General features: G+C 40.2%; 1 long non-coding RNA gene across 1 annotated transcript in view; it reads right to left on the reverse strand.

Annotated features, from left to right (window-relative positions):
• Positions 1 to 9,100, reverse strand: part of LOC124164011 — a 220,921-nt gene extending 211,821 nt beyond the window's left edge. Inside the window, exon 1 of the long non-coding RNA XR_006865932.1 lies at positions 6,961 to 9,100. This is a non-coding gene — a long non-coding RNA (uncharacterized LOC124164011). The remainder of the gene's footprint in view (positions 1 to 6,960) is intronic.
• Positions 9,101 to 16,037: the final 6,937 nt, after the last annotated feature.

The following is a 16,037-nucleotide window of genomic DNA, read 5'->3' on the forward strand; positions in this document are numbered from 1 at the left end:
TATGTACCCATATTTTTTTCCTCTCTTAACTTTCAAGGGTGACATTTAGAAGTACTTCATTCTCAGAGCAATAAAACCCATTCTCTACGCCAATCTATGGAAGACTACCCAGCGTATTTTTTGATCCGTGCAAGAACAGCTCAGAATACACTTTTGCTCTTTGTCCATTCTCTAAGACTCTAAGTTATAACTGATATAACTTGTGACTAGATGATAGTATAGAAATTACCATCATATATATATTATTATATGAAGGTCTTTTTATGTTATTCCGTGACAAGCTTCGCTAATACTGCACATATAGTGATAAATGGGGTATCATTTTAAACGTTGGTTTCTGACAAATAACGCCATCTCAAATTTCACTCTTTACCCATTAATTTGAACTAAAAGTTTAAATTTTACCATGTCGATTACTCGCTCGAGGAATTTTTTTTGTTTCCAACTTCCCCGTAAAAAGCACTTCAAGACCTTTACATGAGATACGTAATTAGATAATTCGTAAACGTGCTGAGAGAGTAAAGAAATACAACCTTGAGACCAAATTTGAAGTGCTTCATTTAAATGCCGTCTTTTTTCATTTTTCTCCGCTATGGGTTTTTAATCAAGAAAACTACACTAAATGACGTGTTTTGAAATGCTACTTGCGTTTTAAAACCCATTACGTATTATTTTTTGACTGTGATAACGAGACATTTTTATTTTAAAATATTTTTAAAGTGTAATTAATATTTTTTTACAAATATCAATTTTTTCCTTACACTACATCAATCCGTAAAACATAATCAGAACACTTCTACCCTTGTCAGGGAAAAATATGGAGGGAAAAAGAATGAAAGAGCGCAAGAAAAGGGTGAACGGTCATTATAGATACGTGGCTTACCCCGGTCATTGTAGAATTAACACTATACAACATAAACATCAATGCCCTGGGCAGGGACCACCTACCCAGGTGGGATTCGAACTCACGACCTACGCCGAGGTATGGTATGGCAGGCGATGACTTTACCCCACCGCCACCGACTGCACACATTTTTTTATTCAAAAGTTAAAAAAAGGCTTTAAAATCCGTAAAACCCATAAATGAGCCAAAGAAACGTAACATAAGCAGGAAAAAATGTTAAAAATAAAATGTAAGTGAAATTGAGAAAATTTCGCTCGGGTTACCTAGTATGCATTTAAACTAACGCGGCTGATGCAATGACTAAATGAGACGAATTGCGCTTTTATTGCTTCTATAAACCGGGATAGCAAGTGAAACTAAACGAAAATATTTCGTTTCGACCCGGAGCGAAACGACAATACGAGACCTGGGTTTAGTTTCGCTCACGCGCGAAATTAAAATCACCAAGGAGTTTAGTTTCGACCCGGGACGAAACTTTACGCCCGGGAACGAGACTTAATCAGCACCCCGCTGCGTATAATTAAGTTTCGATCCCAAAAGTTGAGAGGATGGGAATACGAGGGAATAATTTCGACCCATAACGTTATATATGCGTGTAAGGAGATTAAAAAATTGAGCTTAAAAATCGAATGGCCAGATTTTGTTCACCGTTCTCCTGTTAGTGGTTAAAATATGTTTGCGCAATGCATCTACTGCCGGTAGACAGAACCAATACTTCATTCAACCACACTTCGTACTCGGTGTGTTCAGTGGCGCCGACTCCATAGGGACTGAGGGGGCCCGAGCCCACTCAAAAATTCGTTATAGGTGTGAGGAAAAAATGTGTCAGGCTTTTCGATATTCTCCAGAGCGTCCAGATATCGAATTATCATGGTTCTAATGTTCATCGTATGACCCTTCTAAAATGCTTCTAAAAAACTTAAAACTCACTACTAATAAAATTTCCCGGGGCAAGATCCCCGGTTTGGGCCCCCCCAATAGTTTTTGTGAGTCGGCATCCCTGGGTGAGTTGGTCAAAACTTAGCTATTTGAAGGTGGCCCCTCCGATGCGAAAAATTATGTGTGTTTCGTTTCGTCCCAGAGTTTTAGTGGAGTTTCCGACCTGAAGTAGTTTTGACTCCCGTTAAGCTTTCATTTAACTTGCCATCCCTGTCTATAAAGCCCTCAATTGCGATTGCGATGAGAGAGTCGAACGAAACAAATACCGCGGCAATGGCGACTGATGTTGCATTCCCCCACCGATAGTCGGGTAAACTCCCTCTCTTTACGGCTAGGGAGCCACCAAGTTGGTGGGCTTCCTCCGTTCGGATAATCATCGGACGATATTTTGTGCCGACCTTGGCACTCGGCTCTTGAGCACGGCAAACAATCTCTAATAACGCGAGCTGCTGCTGGAAAAGGAGAAAGGAGAAAAAAATAACGCTACTAGCGCCATCTCACTTCTCTGCCGTTAAGGTCACCATGTCGAGGAAGGTTTTACTGGGAAGGAGGGGGTTGGTAGTTGGATCAGTCGGGAGGAAAAAGGGCGACACCGAGCGATAAAAATTCGTAGGAATGTTTCCTCGAATGAAATCGAAAACTGTGTGTACTGGTGAAGAAGAAATTTTATGATGACCTAAGGTTGCGGTGTCGCATTGTGCGTGTTAAACAGCTCATCTCTTTGGCGGAATGCAAATAATTCCTGGATAAGATAATACATAAGCCACCTCCAGAGATAAGATAAGCTTAAAGATAGGGAAAATTTAACGGGAAAAACAGGGGACTGAGCACCCCCCCACCCCCAATTTTTAAAATTTATATTAGTTTAATAATTATTATGGTATCATTGTAAAGGAGAAAAGGGAGTGTATTTCCGAATATGCAAATGCATGGCTAAAAACGCGAATGGAGTATGAGTTGTATTTATTATAGCGAGTAGTGGCACTCTCTACTATAAAAACGTCCCGAAAAAATGATCCACTCTCCCCTGACCCAGGTTATAACTCACCCTCAATTTGATGCTGAATCCGCCACTGCTTATAGCCACCAAGGAGGAGCGATCATTTTAATCAAACATTCACTACTTGCTATAGTTATATATGGCGTATAAAATAAGGTGCAAATACCAACCTGCTAAAATGATTCGAATGCGTATACGTGGTCATTCCTACCCAAGCATGATTTAACCATAAACGCATTAATTCGCTTGTTCCTACGCTACTAGAGAAGGAGCTGCATACATCCCGTAACGAAGGACATGGCATAAAAACTTTGTATATCACGACACGTTTCTGCATGTAATGAAACAAATAATTTCTGGAGGGGGAAAATAATAAGCTTTGTAAGGTTCACTAATATACTTTTAAATAAGCAGAACCCGGGTTATATCATATGTATATATTTAGGAGTAGATCCTGAAGATATAATATGTTGTTAAACCTGGGTCGCGGCTTTTAAGTATAATTGGGAACCTTACGAAGTATATTTTTTATTTTCCTGATGGAAAGGTTTCACATAGTTAAGCCTGAAGTTAACAGTTATATTTTCTGGAGGGTTACCGCACTATGATAGACTGAATAAAAAGGTTCACTGAAGAATATAAATCACCTGCTTTTGATGGCAAAGGAAGATAGAGCTGAGATATTTTGGTAAGTCCCGAATCATCTTCCAAAAGATGCTCGGAAAAAGCTTCCATTCCTACACCTTTAAATTTATAATATCGATCACCTCCAAACGGGGCCTGAGTCAAGTAATTCAACCTCATGACCCAAATACTTCCAAGAAAATAAGAATGGAATATCGTTCATTACATGGATAAAAATCTCGATGCTGTTCAATATAATAGAGTTAATATACTTACACTACACCTGCCTATGACGAAGCTAATGTCTTATCTTTTGCACCAGTGCAGTAGGTAGCAAAAAAGTAGCATGAATTGTATTATTAGTTGCCCTTGTAATCCTATATTTCTCACCTTAAAAAGATACAAGACTTATGCTATTGCGTCTTCTTCCCATGGATTATGTAAGGGTACAAAAATAAAACAAATTCTTGATTATGGAGGAAGGCGGGTAAGAAAATTGAACATATGATTATTTCAAACAATAAGGATTTCACGTTTACCCGAATATACAAATGAATTTTCTCATTCAAAATTTCGACGTAGACAACACGTTGCATTTCGATTATTATCGACAAATATCAGACTGTCGTGATTTTATCTAATGAAATCCATGGTTCATAATAAGGTCTTCCGATAACGGGGGGGGGGATTAATATTATCTAAAGACGATGTTATAAATGGACGATATTCTAATCTGGTTTTCTTGAAAATATTTGGGTCACAAGGTTGAATCAAATGACTCAAGCCTCTTTTTGAAGCGATCGACATTATAAATTTAAAGGCATGATCCGTTGTTGCTTCCCATATTATTTCCTTATCGTCCTTTCAGCCGGCCATCAAGTTAAAAAACATGTTTGCTTAACTGGTTAGTGTGTAGGCGCCTGGTTTGAATCATCCTCCTCGATTATTCATTAATCACGCACAGGTTTGTGTACGATCTTGAAATTCACCAGGATGACGTTTTAATGAGTCTTCATATGACGAGATCGCATATACTCCCTTAGGGTTGAGGCCCCTTTAAAGACGCGTGAGTTCAGCACGTGTTCTCATCAATACTAACTTCATGTTGGCGCCAGACACTTGAGAACTACTAGCAAGGAGGGAATACAGGTACCATCAGTCAACGAAGTACAGTGCAAAAAATAGCACTGCTAAATTGAGAGGAGATAAGGAATATTTGCAAGACATAAGCTTTACGAAAGCGCTGTAGTAAACCTGGCGCTACTTAAGGAAGAAGAGACGAGAGAGAGAGAGAGAAAGAAATTGGATCAATCATTAAATAAAACCTGAAAAATCTAATATTGGTTACCATATAAACAACCCGCGTAGTTATGTGAGTAGAATTGATCACAATCCGTCAAAATATCAAAATTATCAAGTAGCCACACTTTATCAACCGGGATCTTTACGGCAGATGTCATTCGTGTACAGCAATATTGTATTTAAAAAGAGCACCTAGATGAGTTTTGAACATTCCAATTTAGCCTGTGATTTATGGGAAGTTTTAGTGTACTTATAAGGCTCCAGTAAAAAATCCGTCGGAAATAACCGTAAGTACCCCTAATTTTTTTCCCCAACTTCAATCATATGCGTACATATTTTTTATATTTTTATTTTTCTCTTTTTTAATTTTTATAAGATTGAAATCTTGAGTTTTAGATAGTTTAATGTAAAAAAAGAATTATGTGCCGAGGTTTTGATATTTATTTTCCATGTCAAAGGCTTATTTTATGAAAATGTAAGAGAAGCAATACATACAAGAGCTGATCGAGCGTTAAATAATAATTTTACAGAGAAAAAAATCTAATACAATATTTTGGCTAGTAAATTTTAAACTGTTAACACAAATTAGGCAAGAATATTTGTTTTTTTTTTTGTAGCAAACCATTAATGTATTTTTTTCCATTTTTTCCATTTTATTTAATTTCCATTTTCCATTTTTCCATTATTTAGTTTGTTAGTTGCTATTATATTTATATACAAAATAATATCTATATTTACATCACTTTTCATTAATTTTATTCCAATATATTTTGCTATATCCATCAATATCACTTAATTTATTTCAATCATTATGAGTGTTAGCATATAGAAACCATTTCTTCAATAATATTGTCGATAAATACACTTCGTAAATAAAACTTGGATTTAAAAAAACTACGCATGAATGGTAAAAGTAATTGGATAATAACATGCATTCAGAGAATCTTCATGAACAATCACATCGGTTTTAACACCTACCTCCGAGATTGCAGTAAATAAACTTCGTCCGATTTTTCCATCATTTTAAGTGCTAAGATTCCCGCCATCACACTCTGCATACCAACATAAATCGATTACTCGAGTAAATAGCTGAAACATCAAATTGTAAACTCAAATCGACGCCGGCCGTGAATAACACAACTTGCCCTCCTTATTTGACACCTACTTTATGCGATCACTTTACTCGGAGCAGTGCCGTTCCGGCGTAAATCGATAGGTAAAGCATATAGATAGAGCGAAATAATTCCTAAACTTCGTGTCCCACTTCTTCGACGAGTATATCGGTTTTTTCGAAGGCTTCCACGACGTTCTTCTCAAATCAGAGGTTTGGGGACTGCTAGAGATATTTCTATGCGAAAAAAATTTAGGGGGACTCAAGCACGCAGTTTAAATCATTAAGGAATCTACACAGCCGCAGTTTAGTCCACTTAGATTGAGCTTTTCTCACCCAACGAGAAGTAATTTCGCTCTTATGACTTCTTCCTCAATTACTGACTGCGGTACCCAAGATTTAAGCTTACAAACTGATGCATCACTAAATGCATGTTTGTGAATTTTTCTAGTATTTCTAACTAGAAGTTTTGCATCTTCTATCCTTTTAGGTAGATTGCCTCCATGATTAGGTGGCAATTTTTGCCTTTGCATGAATGTAGAAGCATATTTAGCATGCATGACATGCATGACCGTATGGTATTAATTCGGGAAAACTGTTCATCGCTCCAAAAAGAATTCATTAAAGGCCTTCAAAGCTGGGGAATACCACGTGTTTTAAAATACGTAAATTAACACGTACAAGTTTTTGGGTAAATGCATGAACGGCATTGATATATCGAGTAATAAGACCTTAAGGAAAAAAATCATAGGTAACCAAATAAAACACGAGAGTATCTCCAGGAACTGGCGCTGGGAAAACCACGTGTGTCCTTCGGAATGTCATAATGGTGCACCCCATTGAGACATGTTGAGGAGCGTTTACGGTCACTGGGTTAGTGGGAGGGACAGCTCCACTGCGCTTAAAGGAAGGGGACCCAACTTATCCCTGGACCTCTTTCGAAGCTCCATCCCATCCCAGGGAATCAGGGACTGGTAAGTGGGAGGGGAGAGCTCGGCTGAATAGTCTAGGGGGAAGGGTAAACCATTTCCGCCCCAGACAAGAGGAGAGCCAGTATTTTTCCATTGTCGACCATCTTACCTGGTGCTCAGGTTCCCGAGCGAGAGTGCGAGGCAGGGATCTTGAATGCCGTGGACGGCTAGTCCGCCCCCTCGGTCACTACCCCAGGCGTCGTCCGCTTCAAGGCAAGCCTCCGGGCTCCCCGTCCTTCAAGCTATAACGTTGTAGTGTTGGCTGGCACGTGAGTTCAACGATCTTCAACCGGCCTTTTTCCCTCTCTCCTTCAATTCACTTTCTGCGTCGCGTTCTTTCTTCAACTCTTTCCCTGCTCCTTATATCCTTTTTCAAAACTCCACCGTGACTGCTTGAATGCTGCACGTACAGGGACACGGTTTTTTTCAGAGTCGTGCACTTTTTTAGGCTTCGTGACTACCTCTTCCTCTTTCTCTCTCCTTGCCTTTAACCCTTTCTTTCGTCGGTCGAAGGAGTTGACTGCAGAAAAGGGGACGAAAAAGGTCTCGAATTTATTTTTTTCCTCTCTGCGAGACCCCTCACCGATATTTTTTGTGCTCCTTGCGAATTTCAGACCTTTCTTCTTCTCTCTCCGGACTGCGTCGAGAAAGGCTATCTCCGGCTCAACACAACTGTCCAGTGACGGTCATACCAGTGCCCATTGTCAAGGCGAGGGACAGGGAAGAGAGAATTCGATTGGACAAGAGGAGCCTTGATTTTTTTTGTTACTTTCTCGAAGAATGGCTCGTCTCGCTATGGCTGTTTTCATCCAAGTTCTTTCTTCAGGGATTCGTGAGAGGGTATTTTCCTCACAATGTCTCAATTTTTGTATTTTTTTCACTCTTCCAAGGAACTTGAAGCGCTCAATGAGTAGGCTTGTACCATTCCTCCCCTTGCTCCCGTAATTGTTTTCTTCATTAATCAACACGGGCTCCTCCAAGACTTCATGTCTCGGATATCTACCATTCCGGCGTAATTATTCTCCTCGCGGAGGGAAATATTCCTTCTTCCCGAGCGACGCGCGAGATTGTTGCTTTTCCCGGAGGAGATGAAGACAAAAAGCTGCACAACACGCCGTGGCAGAATAATATATAAGCCTCAACCTTAATGACGAAACGCTAACAACACCAAAAAAATTAACTAATTTGTTTAAACCACAACCTCAAATACTAATAATATTGGAAAATTTACTTCATAAAACACGATCACTTTGACGAACACGCTTAATTACACTTTAAAATGGGGACTAAGTAAACGACACAGACACCGACTAAATAACCATTAGTAAGGACTACACTTTTTGGTAGGAAAGGGATAAATGAACACTCAATACAAGGCAAGAAAAAAGGAATGGCAACACTCGGCACGTAACACGCAAAAGCGAACTGGTGTATATATTCTCTTCAGGGGAGATGCGACGAATCCCTTACCGGGAACTAAGCCCTCGGCTCGCTGGGAAGACGATTTATCTCCCGCGGCGCGGGTAGGCAAGGTTTTTAAAGACTCCCACGAAAAGCCGGTAAGTCTCCTCCGACTACGACGGCGCTGCTTCGTGGGGATTTTAATGGAAGATTTTAAGAGGAAGATTTTCGTTGGGGAGGAAGATTCGCGGAAAAACAAACACACAAGACTTTAACGAAGGTTTTCCGCTCTATTTCCTCAACGGCGAAACAGATCCTTTGCGTGACCGACTTCTTTTCGCACTCTCGCAGTTGACTTTTCAGACGCACTGACTGCAGGAAGTTGGATGATACAAGATGGTGTGATATATTACTTTCGTATCCCGCCCACGCACTTCAGGGCAACTCTTCAGCCACGCTCGTGCAGCTGAATCTTCCCAAAGGAGAAGTCAAGATCCCAGTAAAAGCCAAATTTCACCAAAAGGAACGCGTTAACCTCGTGGTGTTATATATGAGGGTATTGTTGGAATCCACTTTGGCCACACCCCAAATTCGAGGAAAACGTGGCGTGAAAAAAGGCGACACTCACGAAAACACAACAGAGGAAATACCTTATCCTCCTGGCTTGTGGTTTTTAGAGCACTTGATTCTGAGGTATATTTTCAACCTAAAACTTGTATTCACAATTGCGGCACTGACAAAAACAAAACGCGCCCGAGACTTGAAAGAAGCACCGACAGGTCTTCTGCCCGACACGGCTAAACTGATGGTATTCGACTCCAACGCACAACGCCTGCCACACAGGACGAAGTCTGCGATGCTTCTGCCTTCCACTTGCCGTATTGGATACGGGCAACCAGCCGGCCTTCCCCTCCCCTCCGTCTTCCCCTACCTTTCCCTTCCCATCAGCACCGCTCCCAAACTGCCCTCACCCCTCTCTCCGCCCCTCCCCTCCGTCGCTTCGTACAAGGTAGGGGAGGGTGCGAGAGATAGCGAGATGAAAGAGGAGAGCCTGGCCGGCCGAGATGAGTTGTGTCGCTATTGAGTGTCCGCTTACTCCTTCCTCGTGAGAGGGTTCCTCTTGAGAGGAACGAATGGTAAGGTTCCTCCTCCTCCGTTCCTGACGGAAGGTGACTAATTGCGTAATGCAAGTACTCTTGTTTTCCGTAGTTTCAGGGGGGCTTACTACCACGGACAAAGGCTTCACTGTAGGCCATCACGATTTCGCTACCTAACCTTACTGCAACATAAGGCTTCATTATAATATACAATGAGAAAAAAATGGACTTAGCACTTCCGTTATTCTATGCATTAGCAAGTAACATTTATCATTGCTTATTAGTTAAATAAGACATTACAATATTACCACTGAATTTATTTTCGCACCTCTTTAGCGAATAGAGCCACAGTAGGCCATCGCGATTTCTGATTTCATTACTTCACCTTGGTGTACCAAAAGATTTAAGCATATTAAATAATGAGAAAAAATGTACTCAAAAATTACGTTTTGCCATGCTTGAGCAAAATCATTCATTCAGCATAAATTTTCACTGACTGAGTGAAAACCGAATCTAGAAATTTCATATTTTATATTTATTAATTTAATGCAGTCCAAATACAGTAAAATGCCAATTAGAAAGGACTAATCATAACCAATTAACTTGGAGACGTTTGGTATCTTCGATCTAAAGGCCTTCTTAAGAATGTTTACACGACGACGAACTAAAGAGCTCCTTAAGAAATTTACGGTGAAGAAAGGGAAGGTATTCTATCGAAACCATTTTTTTCTGATGCTAACATTCTCATGCCTGATTTCGCAAACATGAGAGCCCAGTTTCGTTTATCTACTTAGAATGGACATGTGTTTATTACTGAAGAAGAATGGCAAGGAATTGCAATTCACCATAATTCAATTACGAGTGTCATTCTTAAACATAAAAAATAGTAGCTGTAAGTAAACAACAAGGCAGCAAATAATATCCATGCTATTAATTAAATTGATAGCTCTTCACAATGAACCTGGAGTAACCTTTTCAACGTGTAGTTAGTGAATTGACATCGGTGAAAAGGCTGAAAATATGTCTCAATATGTTACATAGATGTGTTTCTAATAATTCATATTCGTTTCATATGCGAAATATTTTTATACCTCTTGCTTTCATTCGGAAATTTTTAGTGAAATTATTACCTATAGGTACACGTTAATAAATCAATAAATGAGTGCAATACTTTTCTAGTAATTCCTGTGGTGTTTATTTTTAAAAATTGCTTATCCCTTTGCGTGCTGTGGGCGGAGTATTACGCCAAGTGAAATCCTCTGATTTTTGCTCCAGGCGTAGTATTACGCTATTTGTCTTTTGATAAATTCTTAGTTTGCTATTTTAATCAAAGTGGTACTAACCACTAAATAAACAAAATTAAATAAAAATAAAAGAAAAATTCATTCTTTAAAATGATACCAAACACTCTTTCCTCGTATTAAAGGTTGTTTCTTAATAAATAGCTCTAAAGTATTGAAAATTGCCAACAGCGGGTATAGATCTATAGCGCTAAGGTCAGCACGGTAAGTGTTATTTTCAGAAACATCACTGCCATTTACCCATTGCTGAGTTGAATGGCAGAGGAGAAAGTTACCTGCGTAATCAAAAATTTGCTTTTCCCCATAAATACCTTAGCGACGCGGTTAAATTCAAAGGATGTCTTATTTCCCTACTTCATCCGCTACCTCTAAGCCAAAGGCTATCCCCTCCCCCCTCCCAAATAGGTAGTCACAAATGTGTGCTCAACTCATCAAATATGTACTTAACTAATCAAACTTGTTCTTAATTAATCAAATATTTGCGTACATTAATCAAAAGTGTCCTTAATTAATCAACGGTCTTAACTGGAGCTCATTTTTAGGGTCTAATATCCAGCACCCTGAAATTTCACGCTCGGTGTTATTTTTGGCCTCAATCATTCTAGGGGAATATACTGTGAGAGGGTGTAGTTGTCTCTGCTCGCCAACACTTGCCCAATTGGAAATGTGATGGGAAATACACATATATTCCCTCTGAATCCCTCGGTCATCTGGTCTTTTTCACGACCATCCCTTCCCCGTGATGCTTCTGATGGCCTACCATCTAATTGATACAGGACAACACGCGGGCTAATTTGATGGCCCATTTCCTTCATCGATTTAAGTTCACGTCCAAATAACCAATTTTAGCTAGCATCTGTGGATTGATAGTTGAAGTCATAATTAGAGAATGGATTATGAAAAATCGTTGTCACCTTTGACGGTAGTGACTCATCGTATGTCTATACATAGTTAAATAAATAAAGTATTGTAGCACTTTTCCACAAAAACTTTTACTGCATACGCGTTTCGGCTCACAGAGCCATCATCTGGTACAAGACCAGGTGTCTTATTATTCCCGTACTTTTTCCGCTACCTCCAAGCCAAAGGATATCCTCTTCCCCCTCCCAAATAGGTAGTCACAAATGTGTGCTCAACTCATCAAATATGTACTTAACTAATCAAACTTGTTCTTAATTAGGTGTCTTCTACCAGATGATGGCTCCGAGAGCAGAAACGCGTTGTACGCAGTAAAAAATTTTGTGGAAAGTTGCTACAATCTTTTATTCATTTAAATATGTCTATCTTCCACCAATTGAAGCCAGAACCTGTTGAACTTATGTCAAATATCATACGCGAAAGTATTTTTACGAGAGCTATCTCATTTTAAATAACATGAAACGTTACCGGCGGACTTGGCAACTTCAAGGGTAACTTGAAAACTGAATTTGAGCTGAGACTCTAGCGAGGTTTCGTGATACCAACGTGGCAGCTGAGTCGAGTTTGAGCCACGATCAAGACTTGAGTAACGGCCTGGAGTACGGCTATTAAGCTGTTGAAACATTGTGACCATGCACCCAAAACAATACTTGGAGGGCAACTCGAGAACTATCCCTGAAGATCATACGCTGGGAAAAACTTAACTTTTACATCAGCCAGTGGTGTAACTAGGAATACGCTTTGGGGGGCAGGGGGCGACCCTCACACCCCCGTCGGGGTAAATTTTTGAAAAATTACATGACAAAATGATGAAAAATGACGAAATACATTTTATATCATTTTGGCACTTAAAATTTTGGTTCCATTAAAAAGTTACCGAGGTTAAAATTCACTATGCTTCAAAACTAGACAGTAGTTTTTAATATTTTTTTTATTTCTCTGAAGTTTTTGGTGGGACCTTTCCCCCTCATCCCCCCATGGTTACGCCTCTGACATCATCTATATTCATCAATCTAGCCTCAAATCTCATACGAGGGAAATATCATGTATGATTCTGAGAGGGGAAAAAACCTCCAAGAATAGGATGCGAATGGAGAAGAGGTCCCTACGCGGTCTTTCCAATTGTCGCCCTTCACAGGTTTTTCGCGGACTAAGGTGAGGAGGAAGTTAGCAAGATAGAACAAACACACAATCATCTGTCCAAATCTCCCTCCCTGCTAGGACCCCCAGTGGGTGGGTGGCGCTGTCCAAATGTTTGTGCTATTATTCGCTCTCGATTCGAGTCTTTTGCTTCCCAATGCCCAATGGCCAATGTTTACTCTCTCCCCTCGGTGCGCTCGCGTCAGTTTGTTTGTTTCGCTCAAATGTCACGATAATGGGAACTATGGGCGATGAGGACCTCGCACTGTTGTTTGGAGAGGCTGTGCGTTGCATGGACGTCCGTCGCTGTGGAGCCGAGGTTAATGGATTAGCGTCTTTTCTTCGTAAAAACGCGGCAGGCCGCACGTCATTAGAGGCATGCGACTGTCGGCATGTCTATATAGAGCCTGAGTTGGAATTAGATCGCTAGTGCTAGATGGAAATGACTGGAACGATACTCTGATGAGGTCTTCACGGGTTCTTTATCGGCGGGTGCCTCACATCATACTCACCCGGTGAATAACCCGTGAAGATGTTGTTTTGTTTTTCCCCGACGAACAATGGCAGTGAAGATTTCTCACACCGAGCAAGATAACTCCATATCTCCTTTCGACGTTTCGATGTGCAACTCGTCCATCGCCGATCATTGGAATTCTGAATCCCTGCGGAAGATGGGTGAGTTGCACGTCGAATCGTCGGAAGTAGTTATGGGGCACCATACCCTGTGTGATATCCGAGAAATCTTCACAACCCATGAAGACTTTTTCAGTATCACTCGTCGAGAAAACACAATATTACGATGAAAGGTACATTATACCACGTGACTTATGCCCACAGGTTAATGGATTAGAACCTTTTCTTTGTAAAAGAATCGCGGCATGAACTTTACAGAGCCTGAGTGGAAATTAGATCGACGAATTATGTTAACATCTTCACGGTTTTTCATCGGTGGCTGCCTCTCATTTACCAGCCGTCATTTCGCTCACCCGACGAATAGCCCGTGAAGTCATCTTCAGCATCATTCGTCGACAAAACAGGAGATAATGGTTAAAGGTACATTTTGCAAATTATTATTAATTAATAGTTTTATTTGCGTCGTGGCATGTTTGTGTCCTTAGATCTCTCCTAGTTTTTTGGTCTGACCGCATCTCGCTGACCTGTGTGCTTGGCCTATGTCCGGCAAGCGAGCGCGTCTGATTAAGGCTAGGATTAGTGCTGCATGCCTGAAGTGAAATCCCCCCTCTTACACACCATGGTGGTGGATTGCACGGTACCTAGTAGATGTAGATACCACGTGGCTTATGCCTCTTGTGATATTCTAGATCATTTAAAAAATGCATTTACGGGAAATAACCTTGCGTTTTAGGAAAGAAAGCTAAAAATATTATAGTTGGTTTAAAAAATATTTTTCAGACCTTAGATTGAATCACTGATGACTGACAATTAGAAATAATGCTGAGGGTAGAGTTGGTAAGGTAAGATACGAGGTCACCTCGGACTTTTTAACCTCCCGCAGGCGTGAGATTTATCTCATCAGGGTAGTGGAGTCAGCTCATTTCCCTGGGTCACCTCGCTCTTTGAGGATTTAGATTTGGATTATCCGAAGGCTGAACTGGAGATTTTAGACTAGAACCCTTTGAATATTGGCAGCTATACTTTGACTAATTAAGGAATCTTATAAGGATATCTTATAAGGCTTAAGTCTCCTTGGCAGTTGAGGTGTATTTTTTGATGGCAGGTCGTTGAGGAGACGTAACAATCGTAGAAAAGAGAGGCTATAGATACCTATTCGCTTCATGCGAGTGTCTTGTTAATCTACTTCGAAAGTCGTAAATAATCATCGCACGAGTGTTCACGAGTTAACTCGATTGTTCGCTGAGACAAAATACTCGAGTCACTATAAATCACACAAGTTATGATCAAACGGCAAAACGTTCTGAAGAAGGTCAGCGTCAAAAGGCTACTAAAGTACTTAGAGTTGTCAAAGCTTAAAGTATTAATAGCATACCTCGTATCTGCATTGTTATATTGTGGTATATTTTCAGTGTTCAAGTTAAACATTTTTTGTATGTTTTCTAAATCAGTACTGACAGCGTTTGAAATCAATCCCCATGTTTGAATGTTAATACTTTCAGATTGTACTCTTTGAACGAGATTACAATTATTGTTTGTGTTTTTCTGAATATGACCTGTCGGTGTTTTTGTAAACTTGTTAATGCTCAAGGAAAAGTCCCAGAAGAATGACCGCGTACTTTATCGGCGTAGTGTACCGTGGAAAGTTACTAGAAAGGAAGTTACACCGGATCAGGTTCTCTATTACGCTGACGTTTCGATGGACGACTCATGGACCTGACCCTGTAGAAATCACTAGTAGCCTTCCACGAAGAGTCCTAGAGCAAATAAACTATATATCTATCCATCAATAAACATCCTCAGTAATTTTTCAATACGCTTTATATGATTTAGGATGGGAATCTTTACAGGAGCTAGGGGAGCTTTACAGGAGTAGATTGAAGTATGGCCTAAATTGCTTAGTAAATTCGAAGAAGATATTTTCTCATACGCCGTGAAACATATCCTTCGTTTACCGACGTACTAACGTAACCATGATCATGAGGAGAAGATAAAAGAAATAGACTGCAAAACAAAGAGCTTAAAAATATCATTTTTCCCTCGAACTATTAAGGATGGCAACGGTGTCTCAATTAATAGAATAAATTGCGTCACTCGCTAGGACGACTCATTCCATGTCCTTTTTTTCATGCTTCTAACCTTGCATGGATTTGCTATAGGAATTACTAACCATTGGCAAGTTGTTGGCAACCATAGTCTTTGCATGAATATGCATGTATATTTTGCTCATATGCGTAATATTCCCATGACAATGCGGTTTGGAGGTGACGGTCCTCCTACATGCTGCATGTTGGTGATTGGTCACCCCCTGCCAAAAACCCAATAGGTGGCTTGCAGGATATTATGTAGATGTATAATATCCAAAAGTATATCATTCCTTAGCATACGATGCTATGCCTCATGATTTCCGAAGGCATAATTTTCGTGTACCTGGGGAAAAAGAAGGATATCCGTGTGGGTTTGCTTTACGCGCAGGACTATCCCTCTGATTTTGCCTCGGGTCACAGGATTAGGAATAAATAACGCTCGGCGGACCCTGGTGGTTGAATAATTGCTTTCTCTCATATCCCTTGACATGCGTCGGTAAATTTCAATGCCGGGGCGAAAATTTAATTCTCGCTGAGTAAATAAGCCGCGGAAGAAATAAATATCCCGCGAATCGCAAATTATTCTGCTCACATAGGGGATACGAGTGA

Source organism: Ischnura elegans, chromosome 8 (assembly GCF_921293095.1).
Source record: "Ischnura elegans chromosome 8, ioIscEleg1.1, whole genome shotgun sequence".
In the NCBI taxonomy this organism is placed as follows: domain Eukaryota; kingdom Metazoa; phylum Arthropoda; class Insecta; order Odonata; family Coenagrionidae; genus Ischnura; species Ischnura elegans.